This window comes from Pongo abelii, chromosome X (assembly GCF_028885655.2).
Source record: "Pongo abelii isolate AG06213 chromosome X, NHGRI_mPonAbe1-v2.0_pri, whole genome shotgun sequence".
Classification (NCBI taxonomy): Eukaryota; Metazoa; Chordata; class Mammalia; order Primates; family Hominidae; genus Pongo; species Pongo abelii.
Genome location: NC_072008.2, coordinates 143,865,854 through 143,889,696, shown reverse-complemented (window position 1 = coordinate 143,889,696; position 23,843 = coordinate 143,865,854). Strand labels below are relative to the sequence as shown.

Genomic DNA, 23,843 nt, shown 5'->3' with positions numbered 1-23,843 from the left:
ACCTACTGTGTATGTGTCAGGCAATGTTTCCTCCTGGGGAAAAAGTAGTGAGCAAAACCAGTAAGGCCATTGTCTCATGGAGCTTCCAGTCCAATCAAAAAGCAAGAGAGCAAGGTGAATGGGGACTTGCAAGTCTCACTCAGGCTCTACAATGTATTCAGAACTGAACAAAGCAAGGGAACCAAATAACAGATTCCACACTCTTTCCTGTAAAACAACAACATAATGTCCAATAGCCAAAAAAAAATTTTTTAACATGAGCAAAGGAAAAACATTAAAAAAGTATTAAACATATTAATGCTTTAAGTAGTGTATAGAAGCCAAGACTATAGGGTATTTTAAATTGTATTTCTTTTTTTTGTTTTATATATTTTCTAACATGTTTATTCTTTAATAACTTTGAAAAAGTTAAATGTATTAAGTACTGCATGTAGAAACATAAAAAATGCTATTGCGAAATAGAAAAAAAAAATCCTAAAATTTATATGGAACCAAAAATTAGCCTGAATAGCCAAAGCTCTCCTAAGCAAAAAGAATAAAGATGGAGGCATCATATTATCTGATTTCAAAATATGCTAGAAGGCTATTATAATAAAAACAGCATGGTGAAAATAGACACATAGATCTATGGCACAGAATAGAGAACCGAGAAATAAATTCACTTCACGTTTACAGCTAATTGTTTGGTGTTTTGTTGTCGTTTTTTGTTGTTCTTGTTGTTTTGTTTTCTTTTGAGATGGAGTCTCGCTGTGTCGCCCAGGCTGGAGTCCAGTAGCGCGATCTCAGCTCACTGCAACCTCCGCCTCTTGGTTTTAAGCGATTCTCCTGTCTCAGTCTCCCGAGAAGCTGGGACTATACCTGGCTAATTTTTTGTATTTTTTTTTTTTTTTTTTTTTTTTTTTGAGGCATTGTCTTGCTCTGTCGCCCAGGCTGGAGTGCAGTGGCACGATCTCGGCTCACTGCAAGCTCCGCCTCCCGGGTTCACACCTTTCTCCTGCCTCAGCCTCGCGAGTAGCTGAGACTAGAGGCGCCCACCACCATGCCCAGCTAATTTTTTTGTATTTTTTAGTAGAGATGGGGTTTCACCGTGTTAGCCAGGATGGTCTCGATCTTCTGACCTCATGATCCGCCTGCCTCGGCCTCCCAAGGTGCTGGGATTACAGGCGTGAGCCACCGCGCCTGGCCTTATTTTTTGTTTTTTTGGTAGAGACGGGGTTTCATGATGTTGGCCAGGCTGCTTTTGAGCCCCTGACCTGAAGTGATGTGCCCACCTCAGCCTCCCAAAGTGCTGGGATTACAGGAGTGAGCCACCATGCCCAGCCAGCTAATTGATTTTTAACAAAGACACCACGAAGATACATGGGGAAAAGGACTTCCTCTTTAGTAAATGGTGCTGGAAAAACTGTATATCCATGTGCAGAGGAATGAAACGGAATCTCTATCTCTTGCCATATACAAAAATCAACTGAAGATGAATTAAAGACTTATATGTAAGATCCAAAACTACTAAAAGAAAATATTGGAGAAATACTTCAGGACATCGGTCTAGGCAAAGATTTTATGACTAAGACCTTAAAAGCACAAGCAACTAAAACAGGAATAGACAAATGGGACCATATTAAACTAAAACACTTCAGCTCAGCAAAGGAAACAATTAACAGAGGGAAGAGACAACTTGTTGAATAGGAGAAGATATTTGCAAATTATTCATCTGACAAGTGACTAATACCCAGAATATACAAGGAACCCAAACAACTCAACAGTTGAAAGAAAGAAAGAAACATTAAAAAGTAGGCAAAGGATCTGAATAGACATTTCTTAAATAAAGCCATACAAATGTCCAGGAAGTATATGAAAAAATGTTCAATGTCACTAATCATCAGGGAAATGCAAATCAAAACCACAATGAGTTATCATCCTACCCCAGTTGGAATGGCTATTATCAAATAGACAAAAAATAACAGATACTGGCTAGGATGCAGAAAAAAGCAAATTGTTATGCATTTTTGGTGAGAATGCAAATTAGTACAGCCACTATAGAAAACAATATGGAGATTTCATAGAAAACTAAAACTAGAACTACCATATGATCCAGCAATCCCACTACTGGATGTTTACTCAAAGGAAAGGAAATCAGTGTATCAAAGGGATACTTGCACTCCTATGTTTATCACAGCCCTATTCACAATAGCTGAGATACAGAATAAATTTAAGTGTCCATCAATGGATAAACGGATAAAGAAAATGTGGTAAATACATACGCAATGGAATACTATTTGGTCGTAAAAAAGAATGAAATCCTGTTACTTGCAGTAATACAGATGGAACTGAAGGTCAATATGTTAAGTGAAATGAGTCAGGCACAGAAAGACAAGTATCACATGTTCTCACTCATATGTAGGAGCTAAAAAATGGATCACATGGAGGTAAAGAGTAGAATGATAGATACCAGAGGCTGGGAAGGGTGTGTGGGTTGGAAGGGCAATGAAGAGGTTGGATAATGAGTACAAACATATAGTTAGGAAGAAGAAGTAAGTTCTAATGTTCCATAGCAGAATAGGGTAACTAAAATTTTTAAAGCATGTATTGGATATTTCAAACTAGCTAAAATAGAGGACTTGAAATGTTCTCAAAACATAGAAATGCTAACTACTTGAGGTCGTGGATGTTCTAAATACCCTCACATGATCATTATACACTGTGTGCATTTAATAAACTACCACAGGCCAGGCACGGTGGCTCACGCCTGTAATCCCAGCACTTTGGGAGGCCGAGGTGGACAGATCACTTGAAGTCAGGAGTTTGAGACCAGCCTGGCCAACGTGGTGAAACCCCCTATCTACTAAAAATACAAAAATTAGCCTGGCCTGGTGGCGTGCGCCTGTAATCCCGGCTACTGGGGAGGCTGAGGCAGGAGAATCGCTTGAACCCGGGAGGTGGAGGTTGCAGTGAGCCGAGATCAAGCCACTGCACTCCAGCCTGAGCGACAGAGTGAGACCCTGCCTCAAAAAAAAAAAAAAAAAAAAAAAAAAAATCACAGGTACCCTATAAGTATGTGCAAGTATTATGTATGAATAAGAAATTTAATTTATTTTAAAATCTGTTGATATATTACATGAAAAGAGCACATTATTTCAGCATGATTATAATTGCATAAACTATAAATAAGCAGACAAAGATTTGTAGAGTGATAGAAATGAAATTAGCTGTGCTAAGGCTTTAGAGTCAGAATACTTGATTGGGCAGGTTTCTTGCTCTCTTTGTACCCCTGTCTGTCACTTTTCCCATCTGAAAAATGGTAATAGCTGTCTCTACCTCAAAAGGTTGGTATGATAATTAAATTAGTTAGTATATTAAAAATACCTACGCAGAGCACAGAGGTTTTTTAAGTGAAACTACTCTGTATAATACTGTAATGGTGGATACATGCCATTATGCATTTGTTCGAATTCATAGAATGTACCACACTGTGTTAGTCTGTTTGCATTGCTATAAAGGAATACCTGAGGCTGGGTAATACGTAAAGAAAAGAAGTTTATTTGGCACATGGTTCTGCAGGCTGTACAAGAAGCATGGCACCAGCATCTGCTTCTGGTGAGGCCTGAGGAAGCTTACAATCATGACGGAAGGTGAAGGGAAGCCAACATGTCACATGGTGGAAGATGGAGCAAGAGAGTGAGAGAAGAGGGAGGTACCAGACTTTTTTTTTTTTTTTTTTCTGAGACAGTCTCTCTCTCTGTCACCCAGGCTGGACTGTGGAGTGCAGTGGCACAATCGTGGCTCACTGCAGCCTCTGCCTCCTGGGTTTAAGCAATTCTCCTGCCTCTGCCTCCTGAGTAGCTGGGATTACAGGCCCGCACCACCCTGCCCAGCTAATTTTTGTATTTTTAGTAGAGATGGAGTTTTGCCATGTTGGCAAGGCCAGTCTCGAACTCTTGACCTCAGGTGATCCTCCCACCTCTGCCTCCCAAAGTGCTGGGATTACAGGTGTGAGCCACCATGCCCAGCCTCAGACTCCTTCTAACAGATCTTGTGGGAACTAATAAAGCAAGAACTGACTCATTACCGTGAGGACAACATCAGGCCATTCATGAGGGATCCACCCTCATGACCCAAACACCTCCCACTAGGTCCAACCTTTAACATTAAGATCAAACTTCAACATGGGATTTGGAGGGACAAATATCCAAACTATAGCATATACCAAGAGTAAACCTTAATGTAAACTACAGACTTTGGATGACAATAATAAGTCAAAGTCAGCACATGGATCATAACAAATGTACCACTGTAGTGGAGGATGTTGATAGTGAAGGAGGTTATGCATGTGTCTGGCATGGGATATATGAGATCTCCTCTTTTTGCTCCATTTTGCTGTGAACCTAAAACTGCTCTAAACAAATGAAGTCGCAGGCCAGGTGTGGTGACTTATGCCTATAATCCCAGCACTTTGGGAGGCCAAGGCAGATGGATCGCCTGAGGTCAGGAGTTTGAGACCAGCCTGGCCAACATGGTGCAACCCCATCTCTACTAAAAATACAAAAAATTAGCTGGACGTGGTGGCGAGCGCCTGTAATCCCAGCTACTGAGGAGGCTGAGGTGGGAGAATCCCTTGAACCTGGGAGGTGGAGGTTGTAGTAAGCCGAGATGGTGCCATTGCACTCCAGCCTGGGCAACAAGAGAGAAACTTTGTCTCAAAAAAAAAAAAAGAAAGAAAGAAAATGAAGTCTGTTTTTAAGATGATTAGTATACTGACCGGCACATAAGAAGCGTTCAATAAATGTCAGTTAAAATTTTCTTACCATCATTATCATGTTATAACATGCTCTGGGTCCTGGTAGGTGTTCAGTTAAGTGTTACTAATGAATAGTTGCCAATGTGGTTACTTTCTTTCCGTGTAGACCCCTGCGCTGAGCTCCAGGGCTGATCATCCAGGAGGAATTCCCACTAAGCCATCCACCCCGCCCTCTCCATTGTCTGTCTGTGCTCCCAAGGTATCCAGCAGTTGCCACTTGGAGCACTTAGGTCTCCCCACTGTAATTACCTGTTTTCCTGCCTATCTCCTCCATGCCACTCCATTGCAATCTCCCCTGCGGCAGTGATGTTCCTCATTCTTCTCTGTATCTCCAGTTCCTAGCTCAAAATCTGGAACCAAAGCAGAGTCAATAAACGTTTCATTGGAAGAATAAATGAAAGAAAAAAAAGATCAAATGAATAAATGAATAAATAGCAGGCTCTGTCACTGCATATTCAGTTGAGTCAATCTGAGCACAGTCTGAGCAGCTCTGGCTCAGTGGCCTCCACAGTTCCAACTCCTATCTAAAGGGTATAAATGCCAACCAAGCATTGCTGAGGAGGCCTTTCCCTGCTGGAGAGCACTTTATTTTACAGTTCATAAAAAGCAAGAGATCCATTTTGGGTATTTGTGCTTATGAACCCAGATTTTAACTTCCCTCTACTACCCCTACCACATGAAGCAGCCCTGAGAGTGTGGCCTAAGAGTGAGCAACCTCCTTCGGAGCCCTCCTCCCAATGAGACCATCATTATTATGCTCTCTGTGGAGCACTAAGGAGAGAGGAAGCAAACTGCAAGATTTTTCAAGGAAATGGTCTATATTACTTGCCACTTAAGCCTACTTCCAGCAGCGAGAGTCCCAAATAAAAAGATAAAGACTTTCACACTTCTCTCTCACACACACACGTATACACACCTTTATATGTATACATGTGAATTCGTGTGTTTGTGTGTGTAGACGTATGTAAATGTACATGGTATGCAGCTATGTCATGGCATTACGATTCAGAATTACTTCCGTCTCTGCTTTTCAATTTCTCATATTCCCTAATGTTTCCACCATAGGAAAGTCTCAATCAAAATAAAAGAGAATTTGACATAGACAGAGAGTAAAGAATAAAACCGTGGTAGACAGGTAGGGCCATGGCAAGGAGAACAGATGCATGAAGGTTTAAAACAAACAAACAAAAAGGCCTATGTCTTGCTTTCCTCCAAGCTTGAACAGTCCATGTCCAGAAAGGCAGTTAGGAGAATGTTGAGGAAAGTTCCCTGAGAATTGGGAACTGGACAAACTGAGTATGGGCATCTATTTCTGTAAGTTATTTAACTTCTCAGAGTCTCAGTTTCCTCATATAAGGATAATAATACTTCACAATATTACTATGAGGGATATATAAAATGTTTCTAAAACATGCAATGTAGAGAGTTGGTTTTTTTGTTGTTGTTGTTGTTGTTGTTGTTGTTTTTGTGACAGAATCTTGCCCTATCGCCCAGGCTGGAGTGCAATGGCATGTTCTCAGCTCACTGCAACCTCCACCGCCCGGGTTGTAACGGATTCTCCTGCCTCAGCCTCCCAAGTAGCTGGGGTTACAGGCATGCACCAGCATGCCCAGCTGATTTTGTATTTTTAGTAGACACAGGATTTCACCATGTTGGCCAGGCTAGTCTCGAACTCCTGACCTCAGGTGCTCCACCCAACTTGGCCTCCCAAAGTGCTGGGATTACAGGCATGAGCCACTGCACCCGGCCAATGTGGAGAGGTTTTTAAAAATGTATCTAAATTAGAGGTTATCAAACTTTGGAATTTGAGAATACATTTTGAATGTGAGGATATTTTATGGAACCGCCTCCTGCTCTCCTACACACAGAGAATAGTAAGAAAAGTATGCAACAAAGAGCTACTATGCACCTCTCACCTACTAAGATGGCTTACAAAAAAAAAAAATAATAAAAATAAAAGAAAAAATAACAAGTGTTGAGGAGTATGTAGAGAAATTGGAACCTTCATACGTTGTTGCTGTGAATGTAAAACGGTACAGCCACTGTGGAAGGCAGTTTGGTGGTTACTGAAAGTTCAATATGCAATTACCAAATGACCTAGCAATTCCACTCCTAGGTATATACCCCCAAATAATTGAAAATAGAGACTCAGGCTGGGAGTGATGGCTCATGCCTATAATTCCAGCACTTTGGGAGGCCAAAGCAGGAGGATCACTTGAGCCCAGGGGTTCGAGACCAGCTTGGGCAATATTAATGAGACCCCGTTTCTACAAAAAATACAAAAATTAGCCAGACATGGTGGTGTGCATCTGTGGTCCCAGCTATTCAGGAGGCTGAGGTGGGAAGATTGCTTGAGCCCAGGAGGTCAAGGCTGCAGTGAGCTGTGTTCACCCTACTGGACTCCAGCCTGGCTGACTGAGTGAGACCTTGTCTCAAAAAAAAAAAAAAAAAGAAAAAGAAAAAGAAAAAATGAAAACATGGACTCAAATAAATAATTATGTGCCAATGTTCATAGCAGCATTATTCACAATAGCCAAAAGGTGGAAACAATCCAAATGTCCTTCAACAGATAAATGGATAGACAAATGTGGCCTTTCCATACAATGGAATATTATTAGTCATATTAAGGAATAATATTAGTCATAAAAAGGAATGAAATTCTGATACATGCTGCAACATGGATGATCCTTGAAAACATTATCTTAAATGAAATAAGCCAGACACAAAAATACAAATATTGTATTCCACTTACATGAAGTATCTAAAATAGGCAAATTCACAAAGATGGTAAGTAGACAAAAGATTACCAGAGGCTGAACGGAGGCAAAAGTGGAGAGTTGTTTAATGGGTACAGAGTTTCTATTTGAAATGATAAAAAAAAAGTTTTGAAAACGGCAGAACAGTATTGCAAATGCAATTAATGCCACTGAATTGTACACCTTAAAATGGTTAAAATGACAAATGATGTCTTACTACCATTTTAAAAAACAAATAAAAGAAGCTACTATGAATTCATAATACATTTACATATGAAAATGAGATATACTGTTTAGTCAATTTGCATATGAATTTGTAGAGCACTTATATGGATTCCCTGCCTCCCACCTCTACCACCCACCTACCCTCAATAGAGAACCATGGATAGAGATAATTCAAGTTAATACAAAAGTTACATCTCAAACGTCTGGATAACAGCCTCAATTATTCACTGTGGTGAGAAGACAGATTTTGCCATTGGAGTTTGGTACAAGGCTTTATACATGGCAAGTATTTACTAAATTCTTTCTAAATAAATGGGTCTCTGTAGTACAATACCAGGCACCAGTTCATATAAGCCAATTAGAGAGTTTGTGAATGAATGAGTATGTGTGTATGCATGTATGTGTGTGGGTGTGTGTGTGTGTGTGTGTTTGGGGGAAAGGAGAAGTAGGCGAGAAGTGTTAGAAGAAACAGAAAGGGCCTACCCCTGAATCCTGGTTAATTGCTTCCTTTCAGGAAAAGCACCAAGGATGGAGCAGCCTGGCCTTTGCCCCATGCTGGTTCCTGCAGGTGCAAAGGGAGAACTACTGCTAATGGGACAGAGACGATCCATACTGCACATGGTGCAGAGATCAACAGGTCTTGAGCCTCCAGAGCTGTCAGCCTAGTGCTTTTCATGCGCCTTAAAAGTGAATCAGAGAGAAAACAAAGAAGGGTCACTCTTGAGATCTTCAGTCCCTGGCATTGCTGGAAGTAAATATGAAGCATCTGGGAGAAACAGAGCCTATATTCAAAAGTTCACATAAAACTGAACAGAGGAGGGAGGCGGAGAGGGGTGGCTGGTGATGTTCCAGAGTAAAAAAGAGAGAGAATCCTTTCAAAATATATTGAGAACTCCTACTACTCATCATTCAGTAAAAGCTAATGGAACTAAATGTTGTCACAAGATAAGCTTTACTTCAAAATGGTCTATTTTTTCCTGACTCTTTAAAAATTAACCAAAATCACAAGCTGATTTCTTTGGCCTAAATGGGTTTGCTTTTTCCTCTCAAAATGCACGTGAAATGCATGCAAATAAAATATATCATTGATAAATTTTTTAAGTTGTTTCAAGTTGCTTTCAATGGCCATACCTTAAAGTGGTCAGTCATTATACATTGGAGCAATTCGGACACATTATATTGTTTTCTGATCTCGATAAAGCTTAACCTATTAATAAAAGAAGTACTTTTATTTATGGTTAGAACAAAATCTGCCAATACATGAAATTCTGCTAAGTGATACGTATTTTTTCCACTCATTTACATAATAGGATTAGAGACTGTTTTACCTGAGGGGGGGTGGATCCTTCTATAAAGTTAAATTGCCCTTTATAATATAGCAATTCTCTTAAAAAACTACTCATTTCTATATATGTCTGTGTTTACATAAAGAAAGCTCTGAAATAATACACACCTGACTTTTACTGTTGTTACTTCTGAGAAACATGTGAAATAAGGGAGAAGTCACAGTGAGATGTAAATGGGGACCCTTTACTGTTTACATATTCTGTATTCTTTGAATACCTTTCATAATGAGCATATGTTACTTTTATAATTAGTAATTTAAAAGTAAAGATGGCCGGGTGTGGTGGCTCACACCTGTAATCCCAGCACTTTGGGAGGCCGAGGTGAGCGGATCACCTGAGATCAGGAGTTCGAGACCAGCCTGACCAACATGAAGAAGCCCTGTCTCTACTAAAAATACAAAATTAGCTGGGCGTGGTGGCACATGCCTGTAATCCCAGCTACTCAGGAGGCTGAGGAAGGAGAATCGCTTGAACTTGGGAGGCGGAGGTTGCGGTGAGCCAAGATTGCGCCATTGTACTCCAGCCTGGGCAACAAGAGTGAAACTCCATCTCAAAATAAATAAATAAATAAATAAAAATAAAGACAAATGAAGTCCCATGTGTGAGGGTAGGCTGATAAAACATTGCCTATACATCATGCAAAGTAATTCACAATTTTTTTCCTTTTTATAAAATATTAGAGAATAGTATCATGAACCCCAATGTATTCACTACCCAACTTCAACAATCATCACTTCCTGGCCACTGGCATTTCATTCACGGTCCCTCATATATTTATTTATTTATTTGTTTATTATTATTATTATTATTATACTTTAGGCTCTATGGTACATGTGCGCAACGTGCAGGTAAGTTACATATGTATACATGTGCCATGCTGGTGCGCTGCACCCACTAACTCGTCATCTAGCATTAGGTATATCTCCCAATGCTATCCCTCCCCCCACCCCACAACAGTCCCCGAAGTGTGATGTTCCCCTTCCTGTGTCCATGTGTTCTCATTGTTCAATTCCCACCTATGAGTGAGAATATGCGGTGTTTGGTTTTTTGTTCTTGCGATAGTTTACTGAGAATGATGATTTCCAATTTCATCCATGTCCCTACAAAGGACATGAACTCATCATTTTTTATGGCTGCATAGTATTCCATGGTGTATATGTGCTACATTTTCTTAATCCAGTCTATCATTGTTGGACATTTGGGTTGGTTCCAAGTCTTTGCTATTGTGAATAATGCCGCAATAAACATACGTGTGCATGTGTCTTTATAGCAGCATGATTTATAGTCCTTTGGGTATATACCCAGTAATGGGATGGCTGGGTCCAATGGAATTTCTAGTTCTAGATCCCTGAGGAATCGCCACACTGACTTCCACAAGGGTTGAACTAGTTTACAGTCCCACCAACAGTGTAAAAGTGTTCCTATTTCTCCACATCCTCTCCAGCACCTGTTGTTTCCTGACTTTTTAATGATCGCCATTCTAACTGGTGTGAGATGGTATCTCATTGTGGTTTTGATTTGCATTTCTCTGATGGCCAGTGATGGTGAGTATTTTTTCATGTGTTTTTTGGCTGCATAAATGTCTTCTTTTGAGAAGTGTCTGTTCATGTCCTTCGCCCACTTTTTGATGGGGTTGTTTGTTTTTTTCTTGTATATTTGTTGGAGTTCATTGTAGATTCTGGATATTAGCCTTTTGTCAGATGAGTAGGTTGCAAAAATTTTCTCCCATTTTGTAGGTTGCCTGTTCACTCTGATGGTAGTTTCTTTTGCTGTGCAGAAGCTCTTTAGTTTAATGAGATCCCATTTGTCAATTTTGGCTTTTGTGGCCATTGCTTTTGGTGTTTTAGACATGAAGACCTTGCCCATGCCTATGTCCTGAATGGTAATGCCTAGGTTTTCTTCTAGGGTTTTTATGGTTTTAGGTCTAACATTTAAGTCTTTAATCCATCTTGAATTGATTTTTGTATAAGGTGTAAGGAAGGGATCCAGTTTCAGCTTTCTGCATATGGCTAGCCAGTTTTCCCAGCACCATTTATTAAATAGGGAATCCTTTCCCCATTTCTTGTTTTTCTCAGGTTTGTCAAAGATCAGATAGTTGTAGATATGTGGCATTATTTCTGACGGCTCTGTTCTGTTCCATTGATCTATATCTCTGTGTTGGTACCAGTACCATGCTGTTTTGGTTACTGTAGCCTTGTAGTATAGTTTGAAGTCAGGTAGCGTGATGCCTCCAGCTTTGTTCTTTTGGCTTAGGATTGATTTGGCGATGCAGGCTCTTTTTTGGTTCCATATGAACTTTAAAGTAGTTTTTTCCAATTCTGTGAAGAAAGTCATTGGTAGCTTGATGGGGATGGCATTGAATCTGTAAATTACCTTGGGAAGGATGGCCATTTTCACGATATTGATTCTTCCTACCCATGAGCATGGAATGTTCTTCCATTTGTTTGTATCCTCTTTTATTTCCTTGAGCAGTGGTTTGTAGTTCTCCTTGAAGAGGTCCTTCACATCCCTTGTAAGTTGGATTCCTAGGTATTTTATTCTCTTTGAAGCAATTGTGAATGGGAGTTCACTCATGATTTGGCTCTCTGTTTGTCTGTTATTGATGTATACGAATGCTTGTGATTTTTGTACATTGATTTTGTATCCTGAGACTTTGCTGAAGTTGTTTATCAGCTTAAGGAGATTTTGGGCTGAGCCAATGGGGTTTTCTAGATATACAATCATGTCATCTGCAAACAGGGACAATTTGACTTCCTCTTTTCCTAATTGAATACCCTTGATTTCCTTCTCCTGCCTAATTGCCCTGGCCAGAACTTCCAACACTATGTTGAATAGAAGTGGTGAGAGAGGGCATCCCTGTCTTGTGCCAGTTTTCAAACGGAATGCTTCCAGTTTTTGCCCATTCAGTATGATATTGGCTGTGGGTTTGTCATAGATAGCTCTTATTATTTTGAGATACGTCCCATCAATACCTAATTTACTGAGAGTTTTTAGCATGAAGAGTTGTTGAATTTTGTCAAAGGCCTTTTCTGCATCTATTGAGATAATCATGTGGTTTTTGTCTTTGGTTCTGTTTATATGCTGGATTACATTTATTGATTTGCATATATTGAACCAGCCTTGCATCCCAGGGATGAAGCCCACTTGATCATGGTGGATAAGCTTTTTGATGTGCTGCTGGATTCTGTTTGCCAGTATTTTATTGAGGATTTTTGCATCAATGTTCATCAAGGATATTGGTCTAAAATTCTCCTTTTTTGTTGTGTCTCTGCCAGGCTTTGGTATCAGGATGATGCTGGCCTCATAAAATGAGTTAGGGAGGATTCCCTCTTTTTCTATTGATTGGAATAGTTTCAGAAGGAATGGTACCAGTTCCTCCTTGTACCTCTGGTAGAATTCGGCTGTGAACCCATCTGGTCCTGGACTTTTTTTGGTTGGTAAGCTATTGATTATTGCCACAATTTCAGCTCCTGTTATTGGTCTATTCAGAGATTCAACTTCTTCCTGGTTTAGTCTTGGGAGGGTGTATGTGTTGAGGAATTTATCCATTTCTTCTAGATTTTCTAGTTTATTTGCGTAGAGGTGTTTGTAGTATTCTCTGATGGTAGTTTGTATTTCTGTGGGATCGGTGGTGATATCCTCTTTATCATTTTTTATTGTATCTATTTGATTCTTCTCTCTTTTTTTTCTTTATTAGTCTTGCTAGCGGTCTATCAATTTTGTTGATCCTTTCAAAAAACCAGCTCCTGGATTCATTAATTTTTTGAAGGGTTTTTTGTGTCTCTATTTCCTTCAGTTCTGCTCTGATTTTAGTTATTTCTTGCCTTCTGCTAGCTTTTGAATGTGTTTGCTCTTGCTTTTCTAGTTCTTTTAATTGTGATGTTAGGGTGTCAATTTTGGATCTTTCCTGCTTTCTCTTGTGGGCATTCAGTGCTATAAATTTCCCTCTACACACTGCTTTGAATGCATCCCAGAGATTCTGGTATGTTGTGTCTTGGTTCTCATTGGTTTCAAAGAACATCTTTATTTCTGCCTTCATTTCATTATGTACCCAGTAGTCATTCAGGAGCAGGTTGTTCAGTTTCCACATAGTTGAGCGGTTTTGAGTGAGATTCTTAATCCTGAGTTCTAGCTTGATTGCACTGTGATCTGAGAGATAGTTTGTTATAATTTCTGTTCTTTTACATTTATTGAGGAGAGCTTTACTTCCAAGTATGTGGTCAATTTTGGAATAGGTGTGGTGTGGTGCTGAAAAAAATGTATATTCTGTTGATTTGGGGTGGAGAGTTCTGTAGATGTCTATTAGGTCCGCTTGGTGCAGAGCTGAGTTCAATTCCTGGGTATCCTTGTTGACTTTCTGTCTCGTTGATCTGTCTAATGTTGACAGTGGGGTGTTAAAGTCTCCCATTATTAATGTGTGGGAGTCTAAGTCTCTTTGTAGGTCACTCAGGACTTGCTTTATGAATCTGGGTGCTCCTGTATTGGGTGCATATATATTTAGGATAGTTAGCTCTTCTTGTTGAATTAATTCCTTTACCATTATGTAATGGCCTTCTTTGTCTCTTTTGATCTTTGTTGGTTTAAAGTCTGTTTTATCAGAGACTAGGATTGCAACCCCTGCCTTTTTTTGTTTTCCATTTGCTTGGTAGATCTTCCTCCATCCTTTTATTTTGAGTCATGTGTGTCTCTGCACGTGAGATGGGTTTCCTGAATACAGCACACTGATGGGTCTTGAGTCTTTATCCAATTTGCCAGTCTGTGTCTTTTAATTGGAGCATTTAGTCCATTTACACTTAAAGTTAATATTGTTATGTGTGAATTTGATCCTGTCATTATGATGTTAGCTGGTTATTTTGCTCGTTAGTCGATGCAGTCTCTTCCTAGTCTCGATGGTCTTTACATTTTGGCATGATTTTGCAGCGGCTGGTACCGGTTGTGCCTTTCCATGTTTAGCGCTTCCTTCAGGAGCTGTTTTAGGGTAGGCCTGGTGGTGACAAAATCTCTCAGCATTTGCTTGTCTGTAAAGGATTTTATTTCTCCTTCACTTATGAAGCTTAGTTTGGCTGGATATGAAATTCTGGGTTGAAAATTCTTTTCTTTAAGAATGTTGAATATCGGCCCCCACTCTCTTCTGGCTTGTAGGGTTTCTGCCGAGAGATCTGCTGTTAGTCTGATGGGCTTCCCTTTGATGGTAACCCGACCTTTCTCTCTGGCTGCCCTTAACATTTTTTCCTTCATTTCAACTTTGGTGAATCTGACAATTATGTGTCTTGGAGTTGCTCTTCTCGAGGAGTATCTTTGTGGCGTTCTCTGTATTTCCTGAATCTGAATGTTGGCCTGCCTTGCTAGATTGGGGAAGTTCTCCTGGATAATATCCTGCAGAGTGTTTTCCAACTTGGTTCCATTCTCCCCGTCACTTTCAGGTACACCAATCAGACGTAGATTTGGTCTTTTCACATAGTCCCACATTTCTTGGAGGCTTTGCTCGTTTCTTTTTATTCTTTTTTCTCTAAACTTCCCTTCTCGCTTCATTTCATTCATTTCATCTTCCAGGGCTGATACCCTTTCTTCCATTTGATCGCATCGGCTCCTGAGGCTTCTGCATTCTTCACGTAGTTCTCGAGACTGGGTTTTCAGCTCCATCAGCTCCTTTAAACACTTCTCTGTATTGGTTATTCTAGTTATACATTCTTCTAAATTTTTTTCAAAGTTTTCAACTTCTTTGCCTTTGGTTTGAATATCCTCCCGTAGCTCGGAGTAATTTGATCGTCTGAAGCCTTCTTCTCTCAGCTCGTCAAAGTCATTCTCCGTCCAGCTTTGTTCCGTTGCTGGTGAGGAACTGCGTTCCTTTGGAGGAGGAGAGGTACTCTGCTTTTTAGAGTTTCCAGTCTTTCTGCTCTGTTTTTTCCCCATCTTTGTGGTTTTATCTACTTTTGGTCTTTGATGATGGTGATGTACAGATGGGTTTTTGGTGTGGATGTCCTTTCTGTTAGTTTTCCTTCTAACAGACAGGACCCTCAGCTGCAGGTCTGTTGGAGTACCTGGCCGGCCGTGTGAGGTGTCAGTCTGCCCCTGCTGGGGGGTGCCTCCCAGTTAGGCTGCTCGGGGGTCAGGGGTCAGGGACCCACTTGAGGAGGCAGTCAGCCCGTTCTCAGATCTCCAGCTGCGTGCTGGGAGAACCACTGCTCTCCTCAAAGCTGTCAGACAGGGACATTTAAGTCTGCAGAGGTTACTGCTGTCTTTTTGTTTGTCTGTGCCCTGCCCCCAGAGGTGGAGCCTACAGAGGCAGGCAGGCCTCCTTGAGCTGTGGTGGGCTCCACCCAGTTCAAGCTTCCCGGCTGCTTTGTTTACCTAAGCGAGCCTGGGCAATGGCGGGCGCCCCTCCCCCAGCCTCGCTGCCGACTTGCTGTTTGATCTCAGACTGCTGTGCTAGCAATCAGCGAGACTCCGTGGGCATAGGACCCTCTGAGCCAGGTGCGGGCTATACTCTCCTGGGGCACCGTTTACTAAGCCGGTCGGAAAAGCACAGTATTCGGGTGGGAGTGGCCCGATTTTCCAGGTGCCGTCTGTCACCCCTGGAAAGGGAACTCCCTGACCCCTTGCGCTCCTCGAGTGAGGCAATGCCTCGCCCCTGCTTCGGCTGGCGCACGGTGCACTCACCCACTGACCTGCGCCCACTGTCTGGCACTCCCTAGTGAGATGAACACGGTACCTCAGATGGAAATGCAGAAATCACCCGTCTTCTGCGTCGCTCACGCTGGGAGCTGTAGACCGGAGGTGTTCCTATTCGGCCATCTTGGCTCCTCCCCGGTCCCTCATATATTTAAACACACAGCATAGCTAAATTTGTTAAAGCAAATCCCAAACACTATAACCTTTTATCTGTAAATACTCTATACCTGTTAGCTGAAAGTTAAACTAAAGAACAGTACAGGCCAGGCACGGTGGCTCACGCCTATAATCCCAGCATTTTGGGAGGCTGAGACAGGTGAATCACTTGAAGTCAGGAGTTCGAGACCAACCTGGCAAACATGGTGAAACCCGGTCTCTACTAAAAATACAAAAACTAGCTGGGCGTGGTGGCCTGTGCCTGTAATCCCAGCTACTAAGGAGGCTGAGGTAGGAGAATCACTTGAATCCGGGAGGCGGAGGTTGCAGTGAGCTGAGATTGTGCCACTGCACTCCAGCCTGGGTGACAGAGTGAGACTCTGTCTCAAACAAACAAACAAACACACAAAAAAATACAGTACAGGCAACTTTTCAGGATCATATTGACTTCCTAAAGATTTGTTTTCAAAACGAATGAGAAGACAAGTTTTACAAGAATGGCAAAGTGATTTTAAGAATCAACACTGGCCCTCTTATTCATAGAGTAAATTATTCAAATCCAGTCTACTTAATCAATAACTAAGAAAATATAATTAAATAGGACAGAACAAAATAACAGCAGTAAGTTAGAAAAATAAGTTCAAGAAGGTACATCTCTCCATCTGCCATTTCTGAGCCTTAAAGCAGAGTGTAGAAGTGCTCACTTTCTTGTCAGGTAATTCTTAACAGCTAGGTCTAAGAATTTGAGAGAGAAAAACTGGTTGCTCTAAACTGACAAAATGACTGGTGAATTATTCATGCAGTTGCTGAACTGAAATCTGCAACCTATGGCTTCCCTGAGCTTCTGCGTGACAAATGACTCTAGCACCAAGCATCTTTTACAATTTAAGCCAGGACTCACACCTATAAATTGCATTGCTCATCTTACCAGAGCTAATGACTTCAAGTGATCTCTCTCAAAGCTGAGGAGCACCTGGTTAGATGACCACGTTGCCCTTCCCACCATGTACCACTACCTCCACTCAAGAATCAACTTATGGCCCACAGCTACTGACTTTAAAAAGACTACCTCTTCTCTTCAAAGCACAGGCAGCCCTTAGTCCGCAGATGCTGCCCTGGCTCACAACCTTCTAACATTTTGCCCAAATGTGAATGTCTTTTGGCTTTAAAGTTTCAAAAATTCCTTGAGTCTTTTCCTTAGGCTAATAAAGCTGGCAGAAAATTAGTTAACTTTACCATCATCCCTGATGTGGATCAAAGCAACATTCACCGACTCAGACATTTGTCTAACATTTGGCCTATGTCAAAGTTCTTTTACATACACCATCATTCATCTCATTGACACAATTCTGTGGCACAATTATGGTAGGCATTTTTTTCTCCATGTTACAGAGGGGGAAAAAGAAGCCCATAGAGTGTAAATTAGTTCAACCATTAGGGAAAAAAGTGTGGAGATTCCTCAAAGAAAGACCTAGAGGCAGAAATACTATTTGACCCAGCAATCCCATTACTAGGTATATACCCAAAGGAACATAAATCATGCTATTATAAAGACACATACACGTGAATGTTCATTGCAGCACTATTCACAATAGCAAAGACACGGAATTAACCTAAATGCCCATCAATGATAGACTGGAAAAAGAAAATGTGGTACATATATACCACGGAATACTATGCAGCCATAAAACGGAACAAGATCATGTCCTTTGCAAGGATATGGATGGAGTTAGAAGCCATTATCCTCAGCAAACTAGCACAGGAACAGAAAACCAAGCACTGCATGTTCTCACTTATAAGTGGGAGCTTGATGATGAGAAAACATGGACACATCAGGGTGGGGAACAACACACACTGGGGCCTGTTGGAGGTGAGGTGGGGCCAGGGAGAGCATCAGGAAGAATAGCTAATTGACTCTGGGCTTATTACCTTAAACACACAACCTAGCTAAATTTGGTGGTGGTGGGATGATCTGTGCAGCAAACTACCATGGCACACATTTACCTATGTAACAAACCTCCACATCCTGCACATACATCCCCAGAACTTAAAATAAAAGTTGAAGAAAAAAAAAAGGAGCCCACAGAGATGAAGTGACTTGTCAAAGACCTCACAAGTATAGGAGATAGCATGCTTGAACCCAGGTCTTCTGATTTCTAGTCTACTGCTCTTGCTACTAAACGAGAGATTAGTAATCTCCAGGTCAAACCAAGCCTTAGAGCATGTGCTGCCAGCACCTAAAGATCAGGAAGTTTTTCAGAAAAAAATCTGGATTTTCAGGGGTTTTTTATTTTAATTTTTGTGGATACATAATAGGTGTATATATTTACAGATTACATGAAGTATTGTGATACAGATATGCAAAGTGTAATAATCACATCAGGGTAAATGGGGTATCCATTCCCTCAAGCATTTATCTTTTGTGTTACAAACAATCCAATTGTGCTCTTTTAGTTATTTTTAAATGTATAAGTAAATTATTTTTTACTGTAGCCCCCCTGTGGTGCTAGCAAATACTAGGTCTTATTCATTCTTTCTATTTTTTTGCACTCATTAACCATCCCCACTTTCTCCCCACTTTCCCACTACCCTTCCCAGCTGCTAGTAACCATCCTTCTACTCTCTATCTCTGTGAGTTTGTTTTAATTTGTAGCTCCCAGAAATAAGCAAGAACAGGCAAAGTTTGTCTGTGTCTGACTTATTTCACGTAACATAATGACCTCCAGTTTCATCCATGTTGTTGTACATAACAGGATCTCATTCTTTTTTATGGCTGAATAGTACTCCATTGTGTATATGTACCACATTTTCTTTATCCATTCATCTGCTGGTGAACATTTAGGCTGCTTCTAAATGTTGGCTATTGTGAACAATGCTGCAATAAATATGGGAGTGCAGCTATCTCTTCCATATACTGATTTCCTTTGTTTGGGGTCTATTTTTTTTTTAAAATGATAGAGAGTAGCCACACAAGACCCATATTCCCAAAAGGCAGTCACTTGGCTGGGGTTAAGGAATTTCTGGTCTTTGAAGATAGGACACAGACTCTCCACTTTGTCCCAGTCTTCCCTCGGCCCACTTTTTTCATTTAGATTCCTATCCCACTCTAAAGGTCTGCGGGGGCAAGCCTTTAAGACCCTGGCTTAAAACCAAGCTTCTTATCAAATTTGTAGAATTTGATTTTGGAAACTTGCATGCTAAAAATATGAGGTGACTCTATTGGTCAATCTACTTCCAGATTTTTCTTTCATGGCATATAAGCAAATAACAAGCCTGAATCATATGAATTTAGACTCTTAGGCTAAGAGCACATCCTAAGTGCCACATTACAGACTTGACTCTTGCAGTGATTACAATGACTGCAGTAGTTTGGATACTTAGGGAATCTCAATTTGTCCTTGTTAACTCTGTAAATTGTATGCTCTTAAAAGTAGACTTTGCTATTGCTTGGTCATTAGAATACTTTTTGATGAGGAGGATGATTTACCACAGATTAGACGTCATTGATAACTGCGCATTCAACAATATGCTAGAAATGCATCCAACAAAAATGGACACCAAATCAACAAGTAAGTCTCCACTGCAAGGAGACATTATAGACTCATAGCTGTCCATAATTGAGTTATCAATCTGGACAAATATACAAATGTTTTGCTCCCCAGTCCTGCTTAACCTGGCCCCTCTTGCTTCCAACGTAGCAAAGACTTCCTGACAATGCACTCTGCACTTCCTCATGGAGTGCCTGTCAGGAGTTAAGGATTTCTGCAGACCTGCCTAAGATGCACTTATGATGACAAACTGTTCTCCTAATTGGAGAAGAAGTCATAAGTGGTAATATTTCTGTGCCTACATGAGTCACCAGGGTTCTTTGGCTGACAAATGAAAACCACATCACCTTCCCATTTCTTTTGTTTTTGTTTTGTTTGAGATGAGGTTTCACTCTGTCATCCAGGCTGAAGTGAAGTGGTACAATTATGGCTCACTGTAGCCTTGACCTCTCCAGCCTCAGGTGATTCTCCCACTTCAGCCTCCTGAATAGCTGGGACTAGAGGCACATGCCATTATGCCCCACAAATTTTTGCATTTTTTGTGGAGACAGGGTTCACTATGTTGCTCAGGCTAGTCTTGAACTTCTGGGCTCAAGCAATCCTTCCACCTTAGCCTCCCAATATGCTAGGATTACAGGTGTGAGCCACTGTGCTCGGCCCCCCTTCCCATTTCTTTCACAGGCCTTGTGATCATAATGAGGATGGGGGTCAGCATTTACTTATCAATAACTCATCAAATTATACAAAATAATACAAATTTAACACTATTGTGCTGCTCTAGCTATGGCTCTCACCTTTGATTTTTTCCAGCATGGTATTTGTTCCAGTGGAGAGAATCACCTAACGATGAAGGCATGTGACAATGTCAAAAGAGTCAGGTTGACTTTAAAAGGATAATTTGAGGCCAGGCACAGTGGCTCACATTTGTAATCCCAGCACTTTGGGAGGCCGAAGTGGGTGGATCACTTGAGCCCAGGACTTTGAGACCAGCCTGGGTAACATGGTAAGACCCTGTCTCTACAAAAAATACATAACTTAGCCTGACATGGAGGTGTGCATTTGTGGTCCCATCTACTTGGGAGGTAGAGGTGGGAGGATCACTTGAGCTCAGGAGGTTGAGGCTGCAGTGAGCTGTGATTGCACAACTGCATTCCAGCCTGGGCGATAGAGTGAGACCCAGTCTCAAAAAAAAAAAAAAAAAAAAAAAGGATAATTTGAAATAACTCCTTTATATGAATCATTTAAACACAGATCAAAAGCAAAACAAATTAGCTAATAGTGAAGTCATCCTCAGTCTTTGCCTTAGTCCATTCTGGCTGTTCTAACAAAAATACCTGGTCAGTGGCTTATAAACAGCAGAAACTTATTCTCACAGTTCTGGAGGCTGAGAAGTCCAAAATCAAGACAGATTCAGTATCTGGTGAGGCCCACTTCCTGAATCATAGGGTGCTATCTTAATGCTCTGTTCTCACATACTGGAGGGCAGAAGGGAGTTCTCTGGGCCCTCATTTATAAGGGCACTAATCCCATTCACAAGAGTTCCATCCTTATAACCTTATTGCCTTTCAAAGACCCCACCTCCAAATATCAATATATTAGGGATTAGGTTTCAACATATGAATTCAGGGGGAACACAAACAGTCAGTCTATAGAAGTTCTCATGCCCTCTGGCTATATAATATAGTAAGTTTACTATGGAGTAACAAACGAAAGATAGTTGTCCTCAAGGGTCAATTCCAAGATACACCCATGCCACTGTAAAGTTGCCACCCTTAGGGTATAGCTCAAAGGGTCACCAGAACCTATAGGTGTATAACTCAGATACCAATCCTTTTGGAAGTTGAACACTAGTGCCAGGTTCTATCCCTGATATTTGGAGAAATACACTAGTTGCTGTAATTGGACCTGAGAAGCCTATGCATCAAGTTAAAAAGAGTCATAGAGCTTTGGCGTAGATATGCCCAAACGTTTCACAAATAATTTATACTTATTAACTTATTTACAAAGAATGCCCTGCTACATTATATTACTTTAGAGTGTTCAATAGCTGCAATAGCTGAAGTGAGAGAAAAACTGATTAAAATTTCACTGATTTGTGTGTGTGTGTGATGGTTAATTTTATGTGTTAACTTGACTTGGCCACAGGGTGCCCCATCACCTAAATATCTATGTATGTATGAGGATGCTTCTGGATGGAGTTAACATTTGAATTGGTAGACTGAGTAAAGCAGATTGTCCTACCCAATGTGGGTGAGCCTCATCCAATCTGCTGAGAGGCTGAATAAAACAAAAGGGTTGAATAAGAGAGAGAGAGAATTCCTTGTGCCTGACTTCCTTCTAGCTGGGACATCAGTCGTTTCCTATATTCAGACTCTAACCAAAATATCAGCTTTCCTAGGCTGGGCATGGTGGCTTACACCTGTTATCCCAGCACCTTGGCAGGCCAAGATAGGAGGGTTGCTTGAGGCCAGATGTTTGAGACCAGCCTGGGCAATATAGTGAGATCCTGTCTTTACAAAAAAATTTAAAAATAAAAAACTTAAGCAGGCATAATGGCAAATGCCTGCAGTTCCAGCTACTTTGGGGGCTGAGATGGGAGGACTGCTGGAGCCCGGGAGTTCAAAACTTCAGTGAGCCATGATTGTACCACCGGACACCAGTTACAGAGGGAGACCCTGTCTCAAAAAAAAAAAAAAAAAAATCAGCTTTTCTTCAAACCTCCTGGCTTTTCAACTGGAACTAAACCATTGGTTCTCCTGGGTCTCCAGCAGACCTTGGGACTTCTCAGCTTCCATCATCATGTGAGCCCATTCCTATTGGTTCCATTTCTCTAAAAAACCCTGACTAATACGGTTTTGGAGTACCTAAAAAAATCACGGACTACAGAAAATTTATAAATTTTAGAAATAGATTCATACATTTAAACAATTTATCATGTGTCCACAATGTGCTAGGCACAGAGCAACTTACTATGGGATAAAAAAGGGTGACCAGAACATTGGTCCTGTCCATCAAGGAATTTACAGTCTAGTCAGACATCCGTGGGAACTTCATATAAGATAGAAAGAGATATGTACCATAAAATACAAAGTATTCAGAAAGCAGGGAGACCATTTCTGGCTAAAAGAATAAAAAGAAGCTTCATGGAGGAGTGGCATTTGAGCTGTCATTTAATGAATTAAGAGGCCCAACACATGCAGTAATGGAATAAAATGCATTTTAGGTGGAGAAACTAGCATGGGCAAAGACAGAAATGTGGGAATGCATAGTCCTTTCATGGGAGAAAAGAGGGCAATTTAGTACTCCTGGATTGTCAGGTCCATGCAGAAGTAAGAAACAAGGCTGGAGAGGTTGGTTAGATTTTAGAGAATCACAAATGCTAGGCTAAGCAGTTGGGACTTTATTAAATACCGGGGGATACTGAAGGGTTGGATCATATTTGTGTACAGAAGTCACAAAGAGTCTAGGCTAGTACACTAATCTAGAAGAGAGATGAGATTCTGAACAAAATTTGAGCAAACCTGCCAGTGTGTTGGATATGTTAAATGAGGAAAATAGAAGAATTTCAGATGGCTCAGGATTAGACTCTGAATCTAAGCATTGGATAATGCCTTTGATATCATCTAGTCTTGTTCTCTGACTCTACAGATGAGAAATCTGAGGCTGAGAGAGGTCAAGTGATTTATCCAGAAAGCAAGTAGGGAAGTCAGGACTAGAATCAAGATCTCCTGCTTCTCACCTGAGGGCATAATAGAAACACTAATAAAAATAGGAAGAACAGATCTGGAAGAAAAGATGAGAAATAGATTTTGAATTATTTGAATTTGAGATGCCTCAACAACAGTGTGTCCAAACTTTTGTCTTCCCTGGGCCACATGAGCCCCAGGTTGGACAAGCTTGCTCTACAACATCCAAGCAGAGACATGCAGGGCAATTAGCTAGGTAAATCCCGTATTAATCTCTGTAGGCCCACCTTGACATCTTCAGGAATGCCATCTCTCCATGTTGCCCTCTGTTGTATTTTTAGTTCTTTTTTTAATTTTCTTATAAGTAGTAAAGATGTTTATATCACTCTCTTGTTAATAACAAAAAACCATAAGCAAACCTTGCTATCACTCTCACTGATTGATTGATGCATTCATTTATTGAACACATCTTTATTAAATGGCTCCTGTATATCCACTACTGTTCTAAGCACTAAGGATAAAGCAATAGCAAGTCAGCCATGGTTCTTGATATCATGAAACTTAAATTCAAAGACAAATTTTGAGAAAGGAATTTACCAGACTGTGGAAAGTTAGAAAGTATGCTTCAGTGGGCCCTCATTATACTGTTCTCTTTATAT

General features: G+C 40.8%; 1 protein-coding gene across 7 annotated transcripts in view; it reads right to left on the bottom strand.

Moving 5' to 3' along the window:
• Positions 1–23,843, bottom strand: part of ZIC3 (Zic family member 3) — a 421,061-nt gene that overhangs the window by 241,363 nt on the left and 155,855 nt on the right. For all 7 annotated transcript variants that reach the window (XM_054545138.1, XM_054545141.1, XM_054545142.1 and 4 more), the window contains one exon: positions 5,045–5,145. The gene's annotated coding sequence lies outside the window, so the exon portion shown is untranslated. The remainder of the gene's footprint in view (positions 1–5,044; positions 5,146–23,843) is intronic.